Raw genomic sequence first — 12,777 nt, forward strand, 5'->3', positions numbered from 1 at the left:
TTAATTAAAAATTCTAACAACTTTTCTTTTCTTTATAAAGGTGTCTGATTCTCATTACTTGGAAACACCGGTAGCAAAAACAATTTAACATCAGAGCTTGGAAAGACCTTGTTCATGGCAAGCTTTTGTTAGAAAAGACTAGTTAGGCTTTCATACAGAGAACAAAGTTCTCCTAAACACATCAATCAAACATGGTTTTTAGAAATGACTCACTCGCTGGTTAACCATAGCAAGTCTCTGCATTCCTCAGGTACAACATATAATAGTATATTTATAACTCTACACTGATAAAATCACGAGATTTTTTTATTTCCTTTTCACATAGAATTTAACCAGCTGCTTGTAACAAGAGAATTGTTACCTTTAATTGTGGATACTAATTAAGAAATTAAATAATGAAATGGTTTATACTAGACAACAATCAAGAGAAAATATACCATTACATTCTTTTTATAAAACTCATTTTTAATTCCTCAAGAAATTCTATTGGTATTGGTTATGTAAGTGCTTTGCCCTCACTAACCTTGGTAATTCCTTAAATGTTCTTTTGTCTAATAGGTCACCTATTGTTTGGATTTCAGGATTTCCAAGGTGTTGGAGCTTCTATATTTATCTAGACGTCTCATATTGGTGATTTGGGACTTACACTTACAAGAGTAGATCGTGTGATCGTGTGATTGTTGTTGATCCTATTGAAACCCAATGTGTGTCTTGAAGCACTTTAAATTTTTTATAAATTTGTTCTATAATATACAAAAAGAACTAGCATTATTGGTATTTTCTAATTTATAAACTGTTATCCACTTAATTGTTTTCTGCTATGTCAGTAAATAAATATTATTTGAACACCTTTGACATATTTGATAAATAGATTTTAGGTTTTTTATTTTTTTTTATTTTTAAAAAAATATGACTTTACCGGCGGTTACAACTGTAGCTAAGGTATTAAATATAATTATTTTAACCACCAAGTATTAAATATAATTTTTGTAAAATTCACTTGGTTACAACCATCGCTAAATTTTTTTAATTTTTGATTTTATTGACGATTACAACTGCCGCTAAGTATTAAATATACCTTTTTTAAAATTTACTTAACGGTGGTTAAAATCGACTTTAATATTTTTGCTGGCGGTTATATTTAACCAACGTTATGATGCTTTGTGATGTCAAATTCCGTGTTAGTTATTTAATTGACGAAAAACAAATAGTGACGGTTCAAACCGCCACTAAATTATATATCAAACTGACGTTAAAATTTAAGATTTTAGGAGTGTTAGGTAAAACATAATTATAATAACCGCAGTTAAAAGGGAGAATTTTTCTCTTGATCCTTCTTAATTCTTAATTAAGATTTTATTTTATTTTAACAACTCACTAATAAAAAATTTACTTGCCATTTGAAAGAATTTATATAAGTGTATAATTTTATAATTCAATAATATTTTATTATAAATATATTTTTTAAATTATTACTCAATGAACTATAATTTTTACAATTTTCTCTTTAAAAGGTAATTATTTACATTTCCTCTTTATTTTTTGTTAATTATTTTAATTAATATTTAAAATATTTAAAAATTTTCTTTTCATATATTAACTCATTAGTTTTCAAGAAAATCAATGTGATTTTAATACTTTTGTAATACATTTTGTTGAAAGGAGTTGAAAATTGGTATATAAAAAGAACTAAAATAAATATATTTCATTCAAAAGATAATTTTAATAATATTATACTGTGTATTAAAAAAATCATTTTGGAGATGAGTAACATTTGAATCAAATATGTAAATAAATAATCATATATGTAATTTAAATTGGAGAAGTGAATTAGGTTTTATTTCTATTTTTTGGTATGGTTTAACCATTATTTTTTATATTTTTAGGAGTTAAAATGAAACTTAAAGATAACATTTTTTCGTTATATTGTACTCAAAATTAAGGTGTCCAAAAAGTTATGTCAATCTTAATTGTACCAATTATGTATCATTAACGTTTTATTTTTTTGAAAATTAAAATGGTTATTTTAATTCCAAATTTTGTACATGTACATGATGATAATTTTTTTATATTCTATAGTATTTGTTAGTTAGTTTTTATTTTATTTGTGTTCTTGATTGATATCGTATCCATTGTTTCAGTCTGAGATAGGGGTGAGTATGGATTAGATTTTTAATGATAAAATTCACATACAATTTAGATCTAAATAATTGGATTAGATTTTCAACCCAAATCCATTTCTTTAGCAAAACTAGTTTGGATTTTTTTAAATCCAGATCCAAATATTTGGATCAAGATTTAAACTGAAAATTGGGATTGGATTTTTTGGATTATCCATATTTGAAAATCTTGATTTATAGAATGGATATTCAATCCATAAAATATATAAGATGTAAATTAGATTGAAATCCAGATCCATTAAATGAATTTTAAATGGATTTGATTTTTAATAAAATGGATTTTAAATGGATTGGATCAAAGGAAAAGTGGATTGGATCAAGAAAATTAGATTTTTTGTCTACCCCTAGTCTGAGAAAGAGTTTATATTTGTAGAAAAAAAATAAGTAATAAATGTCTAGGAAAACAATAAATAAAGTCAAGAAATTCTTGATTTCAATTAAATTTAGCAAATGTATATGATAAAATAATTTAATTTGTTAAAGTTTTAGTATAATTTGTTAGAAAAATTAAATTAAATAATAAACTGATTGTAAGTGAAATTATTTGAAAAAAATGAAGTAAAAAATTAAATATATAATAAAAATTTGAAAAAAATGATGTTGATATAGTCCAACATTTAAAGTTTTTTTTTCTGACAGAATATTTTTTTTTAAGATCACAAATTCATATATTTCATTCGGTCTCCTCTTATATTTAAATACAGTAATAAAAGAAGTAAAAAGTATATAAAGGTGGATAAAAAAAATAACAGATTTCAATTTTTAAAAAATTCATACTTAAAATTGAACTTAAATATTTTCAAAGTAGTGGTAATCATATGTTTTATTCTCAATCCATTTGTATTTAGTTTCATTACTGTATTTGTACATATTATTATAAAATAGAAAAATAAACTCATCATATTATTACTCATATATGTGCATAGTTAAGCAGATTTAATATTTAAATAATTTTAAAAATAAAGTCCTAAAATATAGATTATATTTTCAATTATATTAGAGTCTATTTATTACGTGAGTCTTAATATTTAAAATATTTTTAATTATATTTAAAGGATTGGTTTCACTTTGTATTTCCTGTTCCTTTATTTAGGACACATAAGGGTAATGTGAAAATAAAAAGGAATTAAGTGAAAGTTAATTAACTGGCTATACAAGGATGGCTTGATGGTGGTAATGACAACTCACCAATGACTAATGATAAGCTTGACCGTCACAATCTTGTTCCCAATTATGCTTTTCGTTCTGCAATCCATGACTGGCTTCAAAACCACTTATCTAGTGCTTTTCTCCCATTTTAATTGAATTGTATATCTACTTTTTACAGACATATCTAGGAAAGAAAGTTATCATTTCATTTTGTTAGCTTGGATCAGGTTCTTCAATCACAACATGATATAAGATAACATGATTATCTTACAATAGTTCTGAAGTACACATTTTATAAGATATATATCAGAACGACTCTTTATGTGATTATGTTTATTTTTTTCGTTAGTTTTATATAAGGAAATTTTGATTCATGTGAAGGAACTGTCTAAATTCGATAGCAGCAAAAATTTTATAAAGTGAGAATCCCAAATGGTCATGATGTGGTTGGTTATTCCTTTATGTATGGGTTTATCTAAAGCAAATAGTAACATAGTGAAAAAAGATTTATTTTTTTTAAAGGGAATGCTTGAAACAGGAACTTAAATGTATTTTATTTGTGATGATTTTTAACTGTCAAAATGTGATATATTTTGTGGCGGTTTTTAACCGTCAAAATATGATGCATTTTGTGACGGTTTTTAATAGTAAAAAATATGATGCATTTCGTAATGATTTTTAACCGTCAAAATATGATGCATTTTGTGGTAGTTTTTAACCGTCAAAATATGATGAAATATAAATAAATTAGACTACATTTTGTGGCGGTTTTTAACCGCTATTATTTTTTTTTCTGACAATACCAGCAGGTAGAATATTTTTGTCACAATCTGTTTTTGACATTCGTAATTCTGACGGTTATTTAAACCGTCATAAATGTCATTTGTGATGGGTTTTAACCGCTAGAACTTGTAATTTTAACCGTCACAAATATTCACTTTTTTTTGTAGTGAGAAGAGACAGTGTTCTTTTTCAACTAACTTATCTATACTTTTATCTTTTTAATAGATCTGTCACAAAAATGTTTCACATTTTTTTCATTTCTTTATATCGCTAGTTTTATGTATTCATAATCAATAATTTTATATATTGAAATATTGTGTATTTTTTGATATTTAGTTAAGCTAAAAGGAATGTTAAGGTTATCGAAAAATCATAACAGAAAATTCAATGAAGTCTCAAATTAATACTTTAATATTTTTTTATATTTAGTTAAGCAGATTTAATATTTAAAGAATTTTAAAAATAAAGTCCTAAAATATAGATTATATTTTCAATTATATTAGAGTCTGTTTATTACATGAGTCTTAATATTTAAAATATTTAAAGTCTTAATATTTTTAATTATATGTAAAGGATTGGCTTCTCTTTCAATTTCCTTCTCAATAAAAAAACACAGGTTCCGTCACTTCCGCGTTTTAAAGGATGGACTTGATGCTTCCAATTTTTACAATCAATTAGATTTGATGTATTTTTGTTTCTCTATTTTAGATATAACATTTCTTCATTTTCTTTTTTCTTGGGTATATTTCTTGTTCCCTTATTTAGGACACATAACGGAAATGTTAATTAAACATTTGAATACTATCTTTGTAAATTTTGGCACTCTAAACACAAATACTTGAAACATACAATGATTTGATATTGTGTTAGATGTGGTTGATTTGTAGGTTTGTGATTTGAATAGGTGTAATGTTTTGTCAATTATTTGAATAATTATTTGAATATTGTATTCTGAATTTGTTTACTAAGTAAGATTTAGAAAATTATATTTGTTTTAGCTTTGCTAGGTATTGTGTAGTTTCGAAACAAAAATGGCCTTTAATTATATTTTTTTGATGTAATAAATTAAAAGTATAAAAATTTGGATAAAATATATAAACCATAAAGAACAATCCTATGTTTTATGTTTTCAAAACTTTAGAATATCATACTTAAAATTCAATTTCAACTTCTTCAAAATATTGGAAATCAAAAGTTTTCCTATCTATTCATTTCTATTTATTTCCGTTACTTATTTAGACCTATTATAAAATAGAAAAAATTACTCGTTTTTTTTACAAGAATGTGCATATACGTGCACAGTTAAACAAATTCTAATATGTAAAAGGATTTTAAAATAAAAGATAATTATTCATAAACTTTCCCTAGAAGCCTAAAATATTATAATATAAAAACTAAAAGAATGAAAATAAAATAATATGAAAAATGAAATCTTAAATTTAAAATTGAACACTAACATAAAATATATAAAAAAATAATAAATAAAACAAAAAGTTGTCACATGATACTACATTCGTATTGGTAGTAATAAGGATGCATGGTTAGGGTTTCTTGTAAAGCCAAAATAAGAGAATAGGTTTCTTATTAACCATAATAACGATACATTTTTTGATATTGATGATAACATTGCTTTAAGATAGACGAAAGAGTAGGTTTCATTCTCGTTCTTTTAAGAGAAGAGAGAAGGTTTGGTGAGATGAAGAAAAAGTTATTTGTAACCTACCTAGAGAGAGAAGAAGAGCAGAAGAGACGATGTTCTTCTTCAACTAACTTATCTATACTTTTATCTTTTTAATAGTTCAGCCACAAAAATGTTTCACATTTTTTTTTCATTTCTTTATATTACTAGCTTTATGTATTTATAGTTAATAATTTTATATATTGAAATATTGTGTATTTCTTGATATTTGGTTAAGCTAACATGAATGTTGCAAAAGGTTATCAAAAAATCAGAAGAGAAAATTCAATGATGTCGCAAATTGATACTTTATTTTTTTTTTTGTAAATTTTTTAGATATTTAACACCAATCTTTGTTGGTTTTTCTATTAATTTAAACTTTTTATATTTAATTATTTTAAATTTTAATGATATTAAAATATAATTATTTTATCATTTAATTGTTTTTTAACTTTTATTCGTGAACATTAAATAAAATATTAAACATAGCAGTAATATTTATGGGCATTTTTGTTCTTTAAATAAAATAAAATTGTATTGAAGGTTATCATGTCGAATTTGATTTAATATCATAATTAATAATAAACTTTTACGATATTCGATGTATATTAATTATTCTTAACTAGTGTTCTAAAATAAAAGTCTCTCGCATCATGAATTTCTTCACATCATATATATATATATATATATATATATATATATATATATATATATATATATATAAAATAAAATAATAATAATAATAGATAAAACAAAAAAATGTCACGTGATTGGTTTCTAAAGCCTGTGGTACTGCATTGGTATTGATAGTAATAACGTTGCATTGTTCAGATTTCTTGTAAAGTTAAAATCAAAAAATAGGCTTTGTATTGACAGTAATAATGGTGCATTTCATGGTATTGGTAGTACCAATCTTAATAAATGTAATATATGTGTATGAGCAAACCATTGGAGCCTCTTGAGAGTGAATGCACATTAGTGGGAGACATGAGTAAATGGGAAAGAGAGAAATGGAATATTATTGAAAGAAGAAGAAAAGGTAGCACATCTTTTGCTTACATAGCCACAAACAGAAAGAGAAAGAAAAAACTTAAACTGAACCTAATTGTGTAACAGAAATACTAGCATTACTAAAAATTCTCGTATTACAGGGAAATTTTCTTGCAAATTTGTTAAAAAATTTGCAAGAAAAGATTTTTTCCTGCTATTTTTTCTAAGAATTTTAATGGCAGGTAATTCCTTCATGGGTAATTATTTCTACAAAATTATTAAAATTCGCAAGTATTTCTTCAAATTTGTTACGAAAAGTTTTTTATACAAATATTTTGTAAAAAAATTGGCAGCAATTTCCTACAATTTTTTTCATAACAAATTTATAAGTATTTCCTGCAAAAAAAAAAAATCAAAACAAAATTGGCAAGAAATATGAGTTTTTTTAGTAGTATAGGGACAGAATCCTCTTGATCGTTGAAAGGGAATTTAGGTTGTATATTTGACAACCAACTATGCATATTGCTTTAAGATAGAAGAGAAGAGTAGGTTTCGTTTTGGGATCGTATTGTTCAGAATGACTATTGGCAACACGTATTAAAAATGTATTTTTTCTGGACTAATTTAAAGACCAATACCATAAAATGCATCGTTATTACTGTCATACAAAGCCTATTTCTGATTTTAGCTTTACAAGAATTGAACAATGCACCGTTATTACTATCAATACCAATGCAGCACCACAGGCTTTAGAACCGATCACGTGACATTTTTTTTATTTATTAATTTTATTTTATTTGTTATATATTGATGTGAGAAATTTTTCACTCAATTTGTGTATTCAAGATTTTATTATATTGTATTATATCTTATAAATTAGATACTTTATTGACAAGTATCGGTAACTATATAGTGACTAATTATTTTTCACTAAATTTGTCATTATTCAAAGATTCGATTGTATTGTACTATAACTTTCCACCAATCTATTTTAAGCTTCCATACCACATAAAATCTCATCTTAAAAAGTTTGAATTTATAAAACAATGAATAGTTAGACTCCCAAATTAAGTTAAATGATATCAATATTTAACATTTTTTAACATTGACCTGACCCTTTGAGAAGGGGATCTTCTTAAAACACATACCAAATTTTCAATCATCATCACATTATTAATATCTACTCTATTTTAATGAAAAAAAATAGTGAGTTTGAATTCAGAAAAAAATTGTGTTCTTATCTTTCAGTTACATTTTACTCCTTACCCTTCTCTTATTCCACCACCATATATAAATTCTCTATTTTTTAATTATCAACAGGAACAAATATATTAATAGGAGCAATAACATTGCTTTAACCTAAATACAAAAAAAAAAGGAAAAAATCATCAAGAACATATCTAAACTATACATCTTTCTCTACAAATCAGATTAACACATAGATGAAGTTGTGGTTAGTTAGGTGAAATAAAAAATGTTTAAATTCTTGTATATTTTAAATTGAAAGAAATGAAAATTTGTCATCACGTCTGTTTTTTTCATGTTTTAAATTTTCATTTTGCATATGTTAGAGTTATATGAGTGGAGTTAAACATGTTTTGATCTCTTAATTTTAGTGAAAATTGAAATTGGTCCCTTTTGAAACTTTGACCCAATTTAGTGCCTCAACCTTAGAATGCATGAATTTAGTCATTTTAACCAAATTTTGTTAAGTTTATTTGACGTTTCAATGGTTAACTATTTTACATTTGAGTTGTTATACTATTTTACATATTTTCGCTTAATGTTAACTAAGAAGCACATTTAAAACGTCAAATAAATTTAATAAAATTTGGTTAAAGAATTAAATCTATGCATTTCTAATGATGAAAGACTAAATTGGTCCAAAGTTTCAAAGTTTGGTTAATTCTAATTTCCGGTATAAGTTAAAAGACCAAAAATATATTTAATTTTTAGAATTAGAGTGTGAAAGTTATCAAAAGTGGAATTTAATTGATGGTGATGAATTTTTTTTCAATTTGTTTGTTTGTTTCTTGATTTCATGTTGCATTTGGCATAATAAAATAAAAAACAGAAGGCACAGAGTAACCGCATCATTAGTATCATATCATCAATCAAAGTAAGAGAAGATTCCAAGAGTAATTTAAATATGTATGATTTATTAAATAAAGGGGTGACTCTCTTACCACATAACTTTGTTATTACATATATAATAAATAAATATATTAAAATTTTAAAATAGTGAAAATAAATAATGAGATAAAGAACGTAATATAGAATATATATACAAATATAATATGTAAAACAAAAGTTTGTGCCACGACCAAATTGCTTTCAAAATCTGAAACTATTCAGGTACTCTTGGCAGTAGTGGAATTTCATGCAATATGTTGGGGGTGTCAAAATTTTGGTTAAATTATTCTTCGGTCCATTTTTTGTCTAAAAATATCATGTTGGTCATCTAGTGTTTTTAGTTTCAATTTGGTCTCAATTTATAAAAAATAATGCAATTTTATCTTTTTCGTTAAATTTCTTGAAGCAGAACAAGAATTTTCATTAAAATTGATACTACGATTATGCCAATTACACCCACAAAGCAAATCATTCACAACTTCAGTTTTGATGAAAAATTCTTGATTTGATTCAATAAATTTAACGAAAAAGGCAAAATTACATAATTTTTTAAAATTCGAACCAAATTGAGATTAAAAAAAACTAAATGAGTAATTTAATATTTTGAACGAAAATAGGAACCAAAGAGTAATCCTAAAATTTTTATATAAACTAGTCAAAATATTGTATTACTTTTTTAGGATAATAGAAAATAATAAATTACAATTATTATTATTATAATTATAAATTAGATATAAATAATTTTTATAATTTTAGTATAATTAATTTCATTTATAATGATTCATTTTAAAAATAAAAATGATTAAATTAAACAAATAACAATTTAAAAATAATATTAATAAAATAATTATTTTATTAAAAGATGTTTAAAAGATTAAATTGAAAATAAATGTAAGAAAGAAAACTTTTCTTATATATAAATATAAATGTGTAAATATTTATTAAAATTAAATTTGAAAAAATTTGTTTAAATCATATATTAATTATATAAATGTAAAAAAAGAAAAAATTGGGGTTCATGGACCCTTATAGTTCCAACGTTGTTCGCCATTGCTCATGGGCATCCATTCTAGCATTAGTGGATGCTTTTTCTTGTAAAGTCTAGAGAGTAAAGAGCTTCTTTTGTAAATATTAGGTTTAATTATGCCTTTGGTCTCCATTTGGAGTCAAAATCTCAAATGGTACCATATTTTAAAAGTCTCAAATGATCCCTTTTTTGTTGAAACGTCTCACGTTTGCCCTTGCCGTTAAGTCAACGTTGACGACGTTAGAGGGAGTGCACGTGTCAGTTCCTCGATTTTTAAATTTTTTTAATTTTTTTTTATTTTAATTTCTTTTTTGAATTTTTAGAAAAAATTAAAAAATTGCCACGTGTCAAGCTGTCATCGTGCCACGTGGCAGTACAGTGACACGTGTCAGTATTACTCACGTTCATTTTGTTAGTCTCAATTTGTCCCTTTTTTAATTTGTCTCAATTTAGTCCCAATTTTTGTAAAATTAGCAATTTTTCCCCCTTCAAATTGAAACAAAATTTAATTTATATAATGTATACAAATATTATATTAAATTTGATATTTGTATTCATATGATATTTTTATTATATATTTTTAACATAGCTAAGTTTAGTTAAAATTATGTTTCACATCAACTTTACTTAAAATTGTTTTAAAATTTTAAATTTATATGTGTTTATTGTAACATGAACTAGGTAATTTATGAATTTTTTTCTATAACAACTTTTAACCATTTTAAATAAAGTTCAATGTAAAATATTAATTAAATGAACTTAATTTGGTTAAAAATATTTACTTGAAATATCAATTTTGATGGAAATATTTGTGTACATTTATACATAAATTAAATTTGATTTCAATTTGGAGAGGGACAAAATTGCAAATTTTTACAAAAATTGGGACTAAATTGAGACAAATTAAAATAAAGGGACCAAATTGAGACTAAGAAAATGACACGTGGCGTAATATTGACATGTGTCACTGTCACTGCCACGTGGCACGATGACAACTTGACACGTGGTAATTTTTTAATTTTTTAAAAAAATTCAAAATAAAAAAAAATTCAAAAAAAAATTCAAAAAGTCGAGGAACTGACACGTGACACTCCCTCTAACGGCGTCAACGTTGACTTAACGGCAAGGGCAAACGTGAGACGTTTCAACAAAAAAGAAGACCATTTTGAGACTTTTAAAAATATGAGTACCATTTTGAGATTTTGACTCGAAAATGGGGACCAAAGACATAATTAAACCATAATTAAATTAGAAAAAGTAATAAATTTTATAAGTCTATTTCCTAAAAAAAAGTAACATTCATAATTTTATAATTCCAAATTTTTAAGTACAAGTATGTTAAAAATAGAAATGACTTTGAATTGGATTAAAATAAGAGAAGAAATGTAAAGAATAAAGTTGTTTTTGGATTGACCAGAGAAAAACTTTAATGAGCAACTTGCTTATAAGCCACATGAACTACAAATTATGTGAGAGGGGCTTAAGCGGACCAATAGACTTAAATACTTAGTCCATCCCACATATTTTCTTACGGGTCTGAATGCTAGCTCGTCCCACATTGTCATCTTTATAAATAAACCTAAAATCTAATCATACTTTAAAAAACCAGAAACAATTTTTTCAATCACATTTTCAAACAAAATAAGCTTTTATTTATTCTAAATATTTTTTAATGAGATTAAAGTTAAGAAAATAGATTATCTTAACTTGTTTGTTAACAAATACTAAAATTTTATTATATTTGAATACTTTATGTTAACATATACTTTATTGCTTGAATTTTTAACATTTTTCATAACCTTTATTATAAAACCATCATTAAATACAATAAACAATATAGGAAATAATTAATAATAATGACTGCACATATGAAAAATAATACATGGGCATAATACGAGATATATTGGGATAATATTATTGACATAATATCTTTGGTATTGATTTTACTAATTAGAATTGCAACTTTTCTAACTGATGCCAAGCGAGCGATGTTGATCATTATTAATTCTATTGTCATTCTTTCTAAGGATGTACTTATCTCATTGTATGTGAATGACATTTTTATCACAATATGATAAGGGAGGTATTGTAAAACTAAAACCAAATCCTTTTCAAAATTTCCAGACAAATTATCTTGGACATTGAGGTATTTTCTTATTTCTTGTAATACTACACATCCAACCTATATGCTATAGTTTGCAGCGAAGTATTATAGTAAAGAAATAAGAAACTATCCTATATATAATTATGAATGTGGTTAGAAATTTAGAATACAGATTAATATTATACAATCGTGAATATCTAATCTATATATATGTGTTATTAGGAATATCTTTATTTATCTCATATTATGATTTATTGTTATAAATTTCAAATTCTTCTATTTGATGTATTGATTCATTTTTCTCAATACAACTTGTAATGTGTAAAACACCCAATTTCAACTCAACGATTTCTCTTCTAGAGTTTAAGAATAATGATAAATAATCTTAATGAACTTCAACTTTAACTTTAAGGAAACTCTCAAAAAAGTCAATTGAAAATTATGTGACAAATTCTCCCAAAACCTTCGCAAACAACATTCCAACCAAATCATGTTAACATATTTTAACTGAGACCTAATCCGAAGAAGAAACAAATCGAATAAAATAGATAGGTTTGATAAAGAATAAAAGTTTCATATTCTTTTTCTTTTAATGTTTAAAATTCTCATTTATTTGATCAAAATACTATTATAATTCTTAATTCAACTTTGATTGAAATAATATAATAAAATTTAAAATTCTTTATAAATAAATTACCCTCCCAACATTTCTCACCTATATGTTGTAGTGAGG

This window comes from Vigna unguiculata, unplaced genomic scaffold (assembly GCF_004118075.2).
Source record: "Vigna unguiculata cultivar IT97K-499-35 unplaced genomic scaffold, ASM411807v1 contig_122, whole genome shotgun sequence".
Lineage (NCBI taxonomy): Eukaryota > Viridiplantae > Streptophyta > Magnoliopsida > Fabales > Fabaceae > Vigna > Vigna unguiculata.